The sequence below is a fragment of the Vanessa tameamea genome, chromosome 3, assembly GCF_037043105.1.
Source record: "Vanessa tameamea isolate UH-Manoa-2023 chromosome 3, ilVanTame1 primary haplotype, whole genome shotgun sequence".
NCBI lineage: Eukaryota > Metazoa > Arthropoda > Insecta > Lepidoptera > Nymphalidae > Vanessa > Vanessa tameamea.
In genome coordinates, this window is record NC_087311.1 from 2,011,922 (window position 1) to 2,028,263 (window position 16,342).

General features: G+C 35.2%; 1 protein-coding gene across 1 annotated transcript in view; it reads left to right on the forward strand.

The window, feature by feature from the left end:
* Positions 1-16,342, forward strand: part of LOC113397099 (cholecystokinin receptor type A-like) — an 83,827-nt gene that overhangs the window by 47,965 nt on the left and 19,520 nt on the right. The window lies entirely within an intron of this gene.

Sequence of the window (16,342 nt, forward strand, 5' to 3'; positions counted from 1 at the left end):
CAATTTGTTGCGACATTAATCAAAGTTAATTACTTATTTGCTTAATCCGGACGAACTACTGAACATGTCAAGTTGCACCGACTTACTTATTTAATGTCTTTTCTTCTACCCTTCCCTTTCTTATATTGATTTTATTTATATTCCTAACAAAGATATAAAAATAACAAAGGGTTTCAAGACTATGATTTTTCAACCCATTTTGTTAAAGGTCGGAGTCGTTGAGCTATTATTCAGTCGACCTATCCATTCTCTTCAAATGCTTAGTCCTAACGCTTGGCGCTACATTCAGGTAAAATTTCGTTGAGAAACCTATAACATAAAAAATATTGAAATTCAAGAAGACATTTGACTTGGAACAAATTTTGGTTAAATCTTCTTGAATATTTTGTTCAAAAAATATTTTGCCTTTAAAGATTTAGCTGTCGAAATTAATATAGCTGACTTCGTTATTGCGGTAAAATCACGTTTTTAGTTTGAAATTTCTGTTTATTTTTATTTTTAATAATATAAATAATTATTTATTAATGGGTATACCTAGAGCTTCAGTTGTAATATTAATGTAAGCCGGGCAATTTTAGACGTCCTTCAATGTTGCCAAGCTTTCGTAATTGAGCGAAAAAAAAAATTTATACGATATTGTAAATTTGTTTTATAATATTTAATTTTTTATTAATTAGTTTAGAATATTTACCGACAAATTATTTTACAAAAATAATAATACATTAACTACTCGTACCGTTTTCGCAAGCATAGAATAAGGGTCTACATTAAATGGTTATATATTTTATATAATTATATTGGTTTACGCGGCACATACTAGTAAAATTTCCAATCGACATGATTTTTACCGATATCCCAATAATGATGACGATCATTGTTGAATTTATTTCAACGAATTTATTCAAAACTAACTAATTAAATGAATCAACCGTCATCGTAAATCACTACGTCTATTGATGCATATGAAAATCCGTTCCTTAGTTTTTGAGTTTATTTTATTCAGAACGACAAATAGACGCAGCATGGAAATTTATTTTATTAATATACAGTGCCACCAGATGTTTTCAGCGGCTTCAAATCGTGATGTTATTTAATATTTAATCCTTCTGAATAAATAGGTTATTGAATAAAAATATTTAATCTTCACATACAGACCGGTAGATTACTAGATTAACGCATTCAAACAAGGAGGTTCTGTTTTATATATTTGTATAGGCCCCGTGCGCATCGCATGTGGCGCCGCCCTCGCAGCTCAATCGGAAAGTTAATGCCCGTGTGGCGCGCAGTCTACGCAGTCGTTCCCGCTTACTACGATTTTCTCTTCATATTTTCATGCTGCTCCGCACGGCCTCATCTGTATTAAACAAACCTGTTTCGTCCCTTTGGATCGCAGTTGTAAATTGTATATAACCTTCTGAAATAATAGGCTAACAATATATATATAGGTATACATTCATATACTACTTATATCCAGATACAGATTTGAACAAACCACATTCTTCAGATTTATACAATTTTATATTATGTAACTTCCAAAACGTCAAATATCAATGAATAAGAAAATATTTAAATTCTCTTTACTCTTTAGGCAGAATTCGATTGTCGATATACGTAATCGTATATAAAAAGAGATGTCTGTTTGAGTTTAATAGAACTCGACACTGCTCACCCTTAAACACGGCACGGAACAAATACAAAATATGAGGTTTTTATACTATTCGTTTTATAAATTTGCGCTGAAATTGCTTTTGTTTAGTTACTTTTTAATTAATTATAGTAGCACGCTATGATGGCCGTTTTGACGTTTGCCCGCTCATGAAGTTTCGTATTTAATAAATAATTACATCAAAGGAGCAAATTGTTGTTCTTTATTGTCAATAGTGACGTGCAGTTAGTCATAAAATTTATCGAATGTGATTTCTAAACTACAAATATTAGGGTACCGCGAAGATAACTTTTTTATTTATTTTTTTGCGTAAACGTGTACGTCACACTCTCACACTCGACCTCGTAATCAGTGTTATATTTGTGTTGACAATAAATATTTTATCTATTTTATAAATTATTTATTTTTTTTTATTTATATATGTTTATTGTAGAAAATGATAATAGAAATAATAATGTGAGTGACGATAGCAGTGAGAGTGAAAGCAGCAGTATGGACGACTCCGATTAAATATAGCCACTAGTGTTTTTGGTTTCTTTTTTTGTATCAATTTATTTCTTGTATGTAATGTGTTTATAAAGTTATTCATTCTAATTCCAATTTTTGATTTAAATTGATTTCGTTCGAATATATTACTTAAACTTATTTTATATTTTTTTTATAAACCTTTTTAATCAGATACTACTTGCAACAAAAACTTGAATTAAATTACTTGCAAAAAAACAAAGATTTGAATATATTATATCGATAGTAAATTTACATTTCACATCACTTTTTTAATGTGTCAAAACGGCCATCGTGTCTTGCCGCTAGAATAATTTAATCACACAGACATGAAAAATATTATCATTGGAATCCTAAATTTATACAAAATAATAGTCTTTAGAAGTAAATTAATATATAGAACGTCTGCCAGGATTAGCTATATCTAATACAAAAGTTTACTCAATTCGTACCTATATAAAATATCCGATTGATTCCAACTTTATCTGGAACATATAATTTGTGTTTGGCTAAATTTAATGCTATGTATATTGTACCTTTAATGATATCATATCAAAATGACTACACTTAAAATGTGGCCGTCACGGGAGCCCCGCCCGTGGTAAAACCTCGATTGTTATTGAAATAATTTATATCTAATTATTTCGTAAATTATTTATATAAATTTGTAGTAAAATAAATATAAATGGCGACGAAGTAGATGCATAGTTTTCCCGGCAAGGGGACTTGACGAAATAAGAGTCGTACCGTCGCGGCAAGCGAGTCGGTTATACTTCCGCCGGAAATAGGTTAGCATTTTTTTAGCATTAGCAGCCTGTAAATTTCCCACTGCTGTGCTAAAGGCCTCCTCTCCCTTTGAGGAGAAGGTTTGGTGCATATTCCACCACGCTGCACCAATCCGGGTTGGCGGAATACACATGTGGCAGAATTTCGTTGAAATTAGACACATGCAGGTTTCCTCACGATGTTTTCCTTCACCGTCGAGCACGAGATGAATTATAAACACAAATTAAGCACATGAAAATTCAGTGGTGCTTGCCTGGGTTTGAACCCGAAATCATCGGTTATGCACGCGTTCTAACCACTGGGCCATCTCGGCTTCGGAAATAGGTGCTTCACATAAATTAGGTACATCGTATAAATTGTATTTTTATATTAAGATAAGGAACTTAATGGTGTATGAAAAATAAATTAAATAAAAAACCGAAAATTATTTATTACAATCTTTTCTTGGTCAAAATAGCCTCCAAAAGGTTAATAAATTGGCGTGTATTGCCTTCGTGCTTGCGTCACAGTCACGCGACATAAACAAGGTTTCTCAATAAAATATTGATTGATCTTTAAATAAATTGGCCCATTTCTTATTATTACTAATAAGTTAACGGCATTTTTATTTGATTTGTAAGAGCAAAAATTGCGTAAATATATACGCATTTATTGACATACAATTATTTTAGTAAGATGAGCCGAGATGGCCTAGTGGTTAGAACACGTGCATCTTAACCGATGATTTCGGGTTCAAACCCAGGCAAGCACCACTGAACTTTCATGTGCTTAATTTGTGTTTATAATTCATCTCGTGCTCGGCGGTGAAGGAAAACATTGTGAGGAAACCTGCATGTGTCTAATTTCAACGAAATTCTGCCACATGTGTATTCCGCCAACCCGGATTGGAGCAGCGTGGTGGAATATGCACCAAACCTTCTCCTCAAAGGGAGAGGAGGCCTTTAGCACAGCAGTGGGAAATTTACAGGCTGTTAATGTGATTTTAGTAAAAGCCTGTAAATGTTGCTGGGCAAGGGCCTGCTTTTTGCTATAGAACACGATTTTGTTGGATAGAATTCTATACGTGACGTGAAGATTTCCTCACGTTTTTTTTTCTTCGTCGGCTACAGGATTAACCATACGCTATAACATTCATTAAATTATAGTAATAACTATTAATTATTCTGTTAAATACAACTAGAAAAGTATCGCAGAACTCAATCGTGATGTTAGAAGGTGACTTGACATGACATGAAACATTGACTATACAAATAATTAAATATAATTTTATAAAGAATTTACACACATAGAAACAGTGTATCAACGTGAGTCGTTTTTCAAATATTCATAAGTGATATACGAATTGAATTCTTACAGAATAGCACTGCAGGTCTTCCTAACTATGTGTCATTCCAAATGTAAAATGTACCCAGAAATTCTTAAAATATTTTCTTGACGAAAATCCACACCTTTAATGAATGTCTTTTCTTATGGCATAGGGTGGCAGACTCATATGGGCCACCTGGCGGTAAGTGGTCACCATCGCCCATAGACAATGGCACTGTAAGAAATATTAACTATTCCTTACATCGCCAATGCGCCACCAACCTTGTGAACTAAGATGTTATGTCCCTTGTGTCTGTAGTTACACTGGCTCACTCACCCTTCAAACCGGAACACAACAATACCATGGTACCTACTCAGACGGGTTTGCACAAATCCCTACCACCAAGTAAACTTAGTTGGCTTAGCAGTAGCAATAACGGTATCAATATGACGAAATGAACAAAAAAACGGCATTGAGCTTGTATTTAACAATTACTAATATTACTGTTCACTCCTCGTATAAAGTCTCAAGCTTTGGCTAGGAATAGAGATAACAATATCCCAATGAGTCGGGAGTCTCCCATCGCTTTCACAAGCTGGGCATCCATTGTGCAATATACGTTCAAATCATTTTGTAACAATAAAACATGTATAACGAAATTATTTCGACGTGGTACTATAATAATAAAATTAATAACCTGGCAACCAACCAATACGTCAACATGTAAAAAATTGGGCTGTCATAAAATTATTTAAAGAAATTTATGCAAAATAATTTAAATCTGAATATTAAACCTGAAAAAGTGTAAAACAGATATTTTAACACCAATCATAATAAAAAATACGTATATACAAATATTAATAAATATATATCAACAATAATGTGGACTCTAACGAAAATTAAAGTGACAGTGTCAAAAAAAAATACATAATGTTTAAAATCCAAGAACATGTTGACAAGAGCCAGACAACGAGCGCACAAAAATCCATCTCCGGACCCGCCGCTCAGCTCCGCCTCGCAGGCACAGGACCCTGCACAAGGAAGTAGTCTGGTGTCTGCAAGTGCGTCGAGCTCGAGCGACGAGTACTTCTCCCCGCCGACGTCGCCAACACCTGTACGTCGAGCGGGGAGACGCCGGCCACCGACGAGCTTGGGAGCCAGAGGCCAACCGGCCTCGAACGGGGTCCCCGCTTCCGGTGGTGGTGTGCAGCGCATGCGATGGACACAATCCATTAATGAAAATGTCATGCGCGCATACTATGGGGCTACAGAGGGGGGAACTAATCTCACGGCGTACCGTGTTAGGATGCTCTCTCTGTTTCAGGCGCTTGAACCAGCTATCAACGTCTCGGCTCAACGACTGTCGGATCAGGTGCGGGTCATTCTGCGTAACAACAGGCTGAGTGACACCGTGCTTGATAGGATTCGCTCAGAAATGTGTAATAGCGGTTTCACTTCCGCCCCGTCACAGCCCGTGGTTGAGGGACCACTTCCTGCAACACCACAGGGCCCAGATCATGATGATGAGGACGAGGGTGACATGGCTATTACAACAAGTAAGTACAGTGATCAACTGAGGAGCGCATTGGGGGATGCGATTCGGGAGTATCGTAACACTCCCGCTGAGCTTAGGCCACGGTTGCCACGTTTACCCATGACTAAACGGAATAGGGACCTCGTGTGCACTCTGGATTCACTGCTCGCAGATTATTTTGAAAGCAGTGAAAATCTCGAAGATACGCACTCAATTCTGTTTTGTGCCGCTGTTGCAGCATGTCGTGTAGCTGGTGTTACATTTGAAGACACCGAACGAGCTACACGACCAAAGGCTGCTACACCGGCTTGGCAGAGCAGGATTGAGAAGCGTATTAATAAGACCAGAGTGCTCATTGGAAAACTATATTGTTTTAAGGAAGGGAATACGCGTCCACGTGTAATGCGTTTCGTGGGGCGGGCGTTCTTGGGGACTGGTATCAGTCCGCAAGAATATCCGTCTCATGTCGTGGAGCGTATTGACTTCCTAAAACAAAAAGTTTATGCATGGGCGAGCCGCATCCGTCGGTACAGGCGGCGAGTGGACCGTTATTACTTGAATCGCATGTTCCAGAGCGATCAAAGGTGGGTGTACAGAACGTGGGAGCGACTTGACCAGGGTGTGAGCGATGGGTGTCGCCCAGATGATGATGCCACGAATACATTTTGGCGCAACATCTGGTCGGTGCCCGTCGACCACATTGAAGGTGACTGGATGCGGGAGGTCAGGCAAGCGTGCGAGCCTTTGGAAGCGATGGGAGAAATTTCCATTGCTTCTGAAGATGTAGCTGCTGCAGTTCGGTCCGTTCCCAACTGGAAGTCTCCGGGACCAGACGGGCTGCATAGCTTTTGGCTAAAATGGCTACGCAGCTCGCATGATTGCTTAGCATCTCAGTTCCAGTCAGCTCTAGAGTCTGGGTCGCTACCACAGTTCCTTACCACCGGAGTCACCCACCTGCTCCATAAGTCAGGTAGTGCAACGGATCCTAAAAACTATAGACCGATTACTTGTTTACCGACGGTCTATAAGCTCCTTACCTCCATTCTGAGAGATAAGATTAATAGTCACATACAGAATAATAGTATTTTGTCTGTCTCTCAGAATGGATGTAGGGGTGGATCACGAGGCACTAAGGAGCTACTCCTCATTGATATGACCATTAGCCAACAAGTTCGTCGTTTTCGAAAGAGTCTGTCGACATGCTGGATAGATTACAAGAAGGCCTATGATTCCGTGCCGCATACATGGCTCTTGAGGGTGCTGGAGTTGTATAAATTAGATACAACTCTATGCAGTTTCTTAAGATCATGTATGGGGCAATGGCGGACAGTCCTTCGCTATCCAGGATGCCGAACGATTCATAGTAATGACGAACCGATAAGGATTGAGCGGGGAATATTCCAGGGCGATAGTTTGAGTCCATTGTGGTTTTGTTTAGCCTTGAACCCTCTAAGTACTCTGTTAGAGTGTTCAAGGTTGGGCTATTGTTTGTGGAGAGGAGGTAAAGTAATATCCCACCTACTTTACATGGATGACTTAAAGCTCTTTGCACCTTCAGGTTCACAACTAATGGAGTTACTAAAGGTAACAGAAACTTTTAGTAATTCTATTGGAATGGAATTTGGAGTTGACAAGTGCGCGGTTATGCATGTAAAGCGAGGAGAGATTATGGAATCTGACGGATTACAACTTTCAGATTCCATAAACTTTAGATCACTGTCCGCAAACGATTCATACAAATACTTGGGTGTGTCGGAAGCGTTAGGCATCAATGTGACCGACATGAAACAATCACTGCAGGAGCGTTTCTTTGGTCGTCTGAAAAAAGTACTCAAGAGTCTTTTGTCGGGTGGCAATAAGGTTCGTGCCTTCAATGGTTGGGTCATGCCGGTCTTGATGTACTCTTTCGGCATACTCAAGTGGACTCAAAAAGAACTAGACGCCTTGGATAGGAGAGTCCGTGTCCTGCTGACTGCATATCGAATGCATCATCCTCGGTCTTCGGTGATGAGATTGTATATCCCGCGGAGATATGGTGGCCGTGGCTTTTTAAATGCCAAGACCCTACATAATCGTGAGGTATACAAACTCAGGGAGTATTTTCTCCACACTGACCTGGATATGCACCGAGATGTAGTTACAATGGACAAGGGGCTAACTCCGCTCTCCTTAGGCAAAGAGAACTGGCGCAAACCTGTAGTACTAAGTACTGAGAACCGCAAGGGGGTATGGAAGAGCAAGGAGTTACACGGACGCTTCTATCGGGCCCTTCATGGACCTGATGTGGACTTTATGGCGTCCGTATCTTGGCTACGGTTCGGCAACCTATTCGGTGAAACCGAAGGTTTTGTCTGTGCAATTATGGATGAAGTTATCATGACGAACAATTACCGGAAGTATATTGTGAGGGATGGCACGGTGGACATATGTCGGGCGTGTCACACTCCGGGCGAATCCCTTAGACATATTATTTCCGGTTGTTCTCGTCTTGCTAACGGAGAGTATTTGCACAGACATAATCAAGTGGCCAAGATTATCCATCAACAACTTGCACTTCGATATGGTCTTGTGGTATCAGAGGTACCTTACTACAGGTATGTGCCCGACCCAGTTCTCGAGAATGGTCGTATCACACTGTACTGGGACCGATCTATAATCACTGACAGGACTGTTGTCGCCAACAAGCCTGATATAGTGGTGATAGATCGGTCAGAGCGCCGCACGATAATTGTTGACGTCACCATCCCTCATGACGAGAATCTCGTGAAGGCTGAGAAGGATAAGCAAATAAAATATCTTGACTTAGCTCACGAGGTTGTCGACATGTGGGATGTGGATACAGCAGTTATTGTGCCGATAGTCGTTTCAGCGAATGGCCTAATGGCCAAGAGCCTCGACCAACACCTCAAGAAGCTCTCGTTAGGCAGCTGGGTCAAGGGCCTGATGCAGAAGGCAGTACTCCTCGGCACGGCGCGTATTGTGAGGAAGTTCCTCTCTCTGGGGCCCTGACCACCGGTGGCTTGGACCTTGTTCCCGCCACTGGTTGGCCTCTGTATTTTATATTTTTAAATATATTTTATATATTTTGTATTTTATATTTAAAAATCTATTATGCATGAGTAAGAATAAATAAAAAAAAAAAATTAATAATATTATTCATTTATTCATATAAGGAGGGTGGCAAATTAATGGCATCATTGGCTTCAATATAATCTGACATAGGGACGCAGATTGAAACGCCACATGATGCTTTTGAACGTTGCATTTTTAATTTCCTCATTTTCGTCGTACATTTATATGCAACAGTATTTATCATGGCAAAGTTCAACCGCTTTTTTTGATAGATTATGAGATACAATTTTTAATTATGCAAATTTCAGACCTAAAGGAATTATCATCATAAAATTCTCATTATCTGAATTACCTTGAGATATTTCCCCTCTACTGTTTAATATTAAATTATTTTATATAACATACATAAACAAATTTTGATGACAATTAAGATTTTTTTTTGTTTGCAAGTCATATGAGCATAATTTTATAGGGTTTTTTTGTCGAATTTTGTCTAAAAACTGAAGCATGGTAATGTCTTGTTCAACGCTCTTGCGATAATCCTATTTGGATCTACGGATGTTTATGGATTATCGCAAGAAATACGTCTCAAGACTATATTATGGCAATACCTCTTTGTGTGAATACATTATTCACTTCTGGGATTTGCTTCGGATTAACACTAGATTATAATTCTGTTTGAGGGTTACCTCTTTGGGATCAGGTTTTTAGTGGTCACTGATCATGAAATACATTCTAAGTAAAATGGAGGAAGAGAAAATTTTCGTAGCTACTTGTTGGAGTTTAGTTAGATCACTGATTTCCAAAGTGGTCCAGGTGGACCCTCAGGGGTCCACGGGAGACTTGCTGGGGGTCTACGTAGGTGTGAATAAAAGATGGGGGTCCATAAGATGTTAATGGGGGTCCACGAAAATTTATCTGCTTTTGATAGTAAAGAGCAAAAATGTAAGCAAAGACCTACCTACATTGTTTTAAGTACCTAACTAAGCAGATAATATTTTAATAAGGCAAGCGACTGTTACTTGTCCAAACTTGCGTATTCGATATTACGTACAATTTCGTGTACAGACTTGCAAAGCGCTATCCGCCCGACAATGCTCAATGCTTGTTCAGTCATGAACTTCACCACTATAAATAATTATCCTTTTTTTTTCGTCATCAGTTTGAGAGAATCACTAACAAATTCATAATGCAAAATAATGCTAGTTTTATAATGCAAAAAAGTATATGATCCAATGCAGTAAACCAAATGAAAAAAATATATGATAATCTTCAGGATACATGCTAGTTATTTGTTATTTTGAAAATAATTTGGTACGATAGAAAAAAATCACAAAGTTACCTCTAAAAAAATCTTTTAACAAATAATAACTATACTTATATACATTAAATAATTCTGTTTTTTTGTCAGATTATTCTACAAGCAATATACTACTATAACCCTGTGTCACTCTTTTAGTAAAATCAATAGATTTTTTTAAAATCAGATATTCTTATTTTCAAACAAAATGCGTACGCATGTGTGCGTAAACGCCGTGTACAGACATTGCCGGCCGAGGCCTGATGCTATATAGACATGTCGATCATTTCGCCGCATCATTACGTTACGAGATATTTTTTGTAATTTTAATTGTAAATTCATTGTTTCATGTTTTTTTATAATGAATATTATTCTTTCTTGTAAATAAATATATTAAGTTAAAATAGTGTAGTAGTAATTAGGCATTATATTATTTGTTATAAATTTTAATTGTGTAAATATGGGAAATAAAGTGAAACGCGTGAGGAAAACTAAAAAACGTTTATATAAATTAAGCGCCGAACATACACATGAACGATATTAAAAGGTAAGAGTATTTTATTAGTAAATATATATTTTTTTATAAATTATGAATTTTGAAAACATCTATTAGAAAAAATGTGCAATCAGTTCGCATAGAATCAGATTTTTCGAGCTATTCTTTAAATATTACGATAGACTATTTGGTCACCCAGACTATACAGACTGTTCTACCTAGACGCAAGCTCTGTTGTGCAAGCGCACAAAACCCTACCATCAAGTCTTTAGATACAGATATTCGATCAACTTTGCCATATCAATTTCAATTTGCTTAAGGGGCGTCGATTTTCAAACAATCAGTTTTCTATAGAAAAAACACCAACTACTCCTATAAATACCTATATAAACTTATATACCTTTTTATATGAGCTCATATTTAAAAGCCATTCAATTATTCCAGACAAAACTCCTTAATATTCTTACGTTTTTCGAAATACAAGCGAAAAGAAAACTAACGTTAATACAATAGAGCTCAATTTCACGTGACAAATAAAATACCTTTACTTAGAAACAAATGACGTGTATATGATTGATGAGATTTATATGCATTTGATAAATTCTATAAAGCGAACATATTTTTAGTTGATATTATTTTCAATATTCAATTAATAAAAACAAATATATAATTGGAACAAATAGCGTACATTAATTCAACACACATAAAAGACAAATGCAAGTAATTAGTAATTCAAAAAGGACTGCTTCATTTAACTAAAAACATAATTAGATCAACGCTTAACAACCTACTGTGTGAAATCTTGTAACGGCATTTAAAATAAATCGAATCACACAGTAATTAAATCACCTCCAACTATAAAACAACCCCTTTAAATAAAATACACCGAAATATTATATAAAATACTTTGACACGTGGCAAAAATGTAAGTTTTTAAAAACGGAGCGTACGATTCGTTGGACATCAATACAGCTTTCTCATTAGTCTCAGAAAATTTCATATTCAGAATAGGTTTATTCTAATGTCTCTATCATACATACCCAGCTTTAATGAAAACTTTTCTCGACATTTTTATCAAACCTCTTTTCAGGTACTCGTTGCACTGTAATTTACCAAAATAAATAATTTCAAGTAATTTATTGAATAAAGATATACAATATATAATTCAGTTCAGATATGAAAAATTCGTGCTTCAATAGAAATTGATTAGATTGGTGTAAGATAGAACATTGGTCCTGAATGTCGAGACACAATATATTATGTGGGGCACGTTTTAAGGATATATTATACTCCCAAGCAAGCCCATGTAGATCAAAGCCTGAAGAAATGTTGTAGAATTTTCTATTATGTATAAAATTGGAATGTCGATAAACATACATAATATAAATTACATATGCTTTGGCTGTAATGAATTCGCTTTATATCAAAGTCAAATGTTCAAATATATGTATATCAGCGATTGTATTGTTTGGAGTAATTATTTGGCTAATTGGAAGCCTCATTAATATGGTTTAAATGCATTTTATCAGAAAATTTACTACAAATGTAAATGTATTTTTTATTCAAATAGACACATAAAAGTAGTTTTGAATCGTCCTGTTACAGTATTGAATTAAATATAATGTTCCTACCGACAGATTCATGTCGATTTTAGAGAAAAACCGGTAAGAAACATAACAGTTAGGTTCTCTTTTCCATCATTTTAAGTATATAGCTTTAAAGGTCAATGAAATATAATTATGTTAATAACTATTCTGTCTGAAAATCAACAAACAACTGAATCCGTATCGACGGATCAATGAAAATTATTCGGGTTTCTTTGTAAACCCTAAAATAATATACAAAAAAGGTAAAAGTATTTCGTGCTAGGACACAATGTCTCTGTTGACGTTACAAATAAAACGTATAGACACACATGCTTCGTGTGCTTATTACTTGCTATGAACACGAAATTATCATCCTACGAAGATTAATTTCCCTAAAGACCGATTATCATATATATTTTTTAAATGAAACCACTTTAAAAGAAAATGTAGCAGATATTATTACCACCTGATGCTTAAGAAATATGAACTACATATAAAACTCGGGCTTGAAAACGAGACAAGATCTTAATGAAATTTTGTCACTGTTAAATGTCAAAAAATTGTTCGGGTTGATTCATCACTAAAACACAATATACTTCCCAATTACCCTTAAAAAAAACAAACGAGGCTTAAATAATATATCAAAGTATTTTTTAATGTATTATAAGGTCTGCTTTTCTTAACCTTTCTTATACATCGCTTCATCAATTTCTGAAATCGTAGGAAAATTGGGTCGGTACTTTTTAACCGACTTCAAAAAAAGAGACCCTGTATTTGACTCGTATATATTTGTCCGTGATATTATCAAAAAACTACTGATTCGATTTGTATAGGAATTTCTTTATTAAATGTATATTATTTCGGGGAAAGTTTGAATGAGAGAGGAGATAGACAATGGAACTCTTAATTGAGAACATCAAATGACCCTCAATCGCTGTAAATTTCATTTTAAATAAAATCTTACATAATGCGTTTTCTTAATTTTCAAACAATAATAATGTTGAATCCAATTACAAAACGATTATATAGAGGCTTAGGTGGAAATATGAATTTCCACCAGCGTCCTTTGTGGTCATTTTATTTCGGTTGCTTTGAAATAAGTTCCTAGTAGTTATAAACTTAAGAAAACGGTAATGTTTTTAAAATAATCTGCAGCACAGGTTTTATAACGGTTTATTTTTGTTCTTAAAGCATTTTTGTGACAAAAAATAAAAAAAATATTTAATTAATATCGTTTTCCGTCTCGCATTTTTTTAATTTGGACCGATAATTATTGTTTTTGAATTGATGAATGACCAGAGTTTAATCGTTTTTATAAATCAGAAGAAAAAAAATGATTTATATTGATACTTTTTTTTAAATACATTTTTGAAGTTGAATTTTTGACTTATTTTGAAAAAAGCTAAAAAATGTGATAACTCAAAAATGGTTCACTTTTGCATGATGCATATGGGGGTTAAAATAGTATTTGGTAGATGTAAAATATTGTTTCAATATTATGACAAGGTGTTATGTAAAATAAAATGGATAACCTATTTTTAAGTTTATAGCAAAGACAGACAGAAAGACAGCCGCAGCGGGGGACTTTGTTTTATAAACACCGTCATAATATGCTGCCTCGTCGTTTTCAACTGTCTACTGAGTTTTCTACTAAAAACTTTTGCTACTTGCTCGAATTTGAATAAATTTTTACATTTACAGATACATTCAACTGGTTGTTATACAATTCATTGAATATAATTATAGTGACAAGTAATAACATTTAATTGGAAATGTAGAGTACATCATTTTTGATGCTCAATATTTGATTGGCGAGTGTTAATTAAGGCCGAAAAGGTGCTTTGACTTTATTAACACTCATATTATATATACGTTTCAATTATAAAAATACTCTCATAAAATTTCTATTCATATTGATAACAAACAGTATTAATGAGCATTTATTCTAGGTTTCATAAATCAAGTTCATTTCAAAGAAATTAAGGGAGCGTTAATAATGTTCGCCTACTCGATATGTTTTGATCTTTACCAAACTTCGTACTAAATATTTACCATTTATGTTTTCTTCATACAGCGAATATTAAATAAAACATATTGTTCGTGTCATCAATGATATACTAAAAATAATTATTATATTTTTCGTTAGTTAACAAAGCTGGTACTGACAGAATAAGAATTAATATTATTAATTAACCTTTAAAGATAATGTTACTAATATTTCAGTGTTTATTTGGTAAGTTTGGTGATTGTGAGCTGAAGTATAAGTAAAATGACGATAACGGATATAAGGCTTTGGTTGGAATCTAATCGACTCCCATAAAAGTTTCTCGTTGATGTTTCTGATGAATATCTACGTGGAACGCTCTTCTATCATCTATTGATCAAAGGATAGATCTAATCATAATTCCCATCATACAAGACGGTCACTAGGTAAAGACTACTTATTAAAATCACTTCTTCCAGATTTACATACCACATACCTATACTTTAGATAATAAATGCTAAAGTAACTCTGTAAGCAATATGAGAGTGAAGGCTTGTGTGCTGTAGATAAAGTTTTATAAATTTCGCGCATGTAAAGACGCAGGTTCAGCTATATGTGTGTTCACTGATGCTCAGATATTACCACTTCCCACAATGATTTTTTAAGTGTTAATTAATTAAGTTTAAGAATTTGTTTCTTGTTATCTTGTTTCATTTTTAGTATCTACGTAAAATGTAAAACGCTTTATTAAAGTAATAAGACTTTCTTCTTGCTTCACAAAATGCCCGGAACAAGTCTTTGTTCAACCCCAACAACGTTACAGATTATATAGTGGAATGGAATTCTTAGAAGATTCATTACAGAATGCAACAACACTTCTAAGAATATGAAGTTTTCCTTAAGTTTCAGTGCTTGAGCGTATTACAAGAAATGCTTCATTTTCATTAAGATGATCTATAGCAATTTTTCAATTTTTTATAACGAAGGAAGTATGAAGACTTGTGCACAACTTTGTTATTCAATAGTTAATATATATCTAACTCGAATGATCTATGACATTATAAATTGATGAAAGTGGCGTTTGCATGGCTGTTTTAACCTAGTGTAACATACACAAGGGACATAACATCTCAGTTGGTCTCCAAGGTTGGCCTCACTTTGGTGACGTCAAGAATAGTTAAAATTTCTTGCAGTGCTAATGACCAAGGCAAGTGGTGGCTTCTTTGGAAATCTTACAATTTCTTACAATATTTATTCGCAGAAAATCATAAAACGGTTGCCGGTTAAAAGAAGATCTATTTTATTCGTACAGTATTTCCTTTGTAGCTGATAAAATAAATAACTTACTAACCACAAGCGTTTTTAACCTCTCATAACCTTGGCTGCATGCAAAACATTTGTTATATTGCATTTTTAAATGATATCAACAATGCAGACTTTTGTAATACGCTTGCTATTTTTACACAATGTGATGGAACGGGAAAATTCTTAAGTTTTACAAATGGCAAATATCACGTAACTGTAAACCGGGAAAATATAGTAAGTACAATCAACTCTTCACCGATAGAGATTTAGGTCACAAATACAATTAATTCTACTGATTCTGAAAAAGGTTTTTCAAACATGAAATAACGTTTATCTTTCCTTTATTCAGTTAAATTTCAATTTTATTTTTATTTTTTCAATTTCAGGATTCAAGTTCAATTGCCAACAAATACTGGAACTGTATTATTCCGATTTGAAGGGTGAGTGAGCCAGTGTAATTATAGACAAAAGGGACATAACATCTGAGTTCCCAAGGTTGGTGGCGCATTAGCGATGTAAATATTGGTTGATATATATTAAAGTGCCATTGTCTATGGGCGGTGGTGACCGCTTATCATCAGGTGACCCATTTGCCCGTCTGCTGACCTAAATCATAAAAAATAGTGATTGATTTAGATTTTTCCCAACATAGCTTTTGACGTACGGCTTTCCGTAAGTCTACTTTTTGTAATTAGAATAAGAAAACCAACCCTGAAAGACATTATTATCGACAAGAAAACTCATATTTTTTGGGATCAAGATCTTTAATTAACTATGGTATCCTAATATAAAAACTTCAGCAT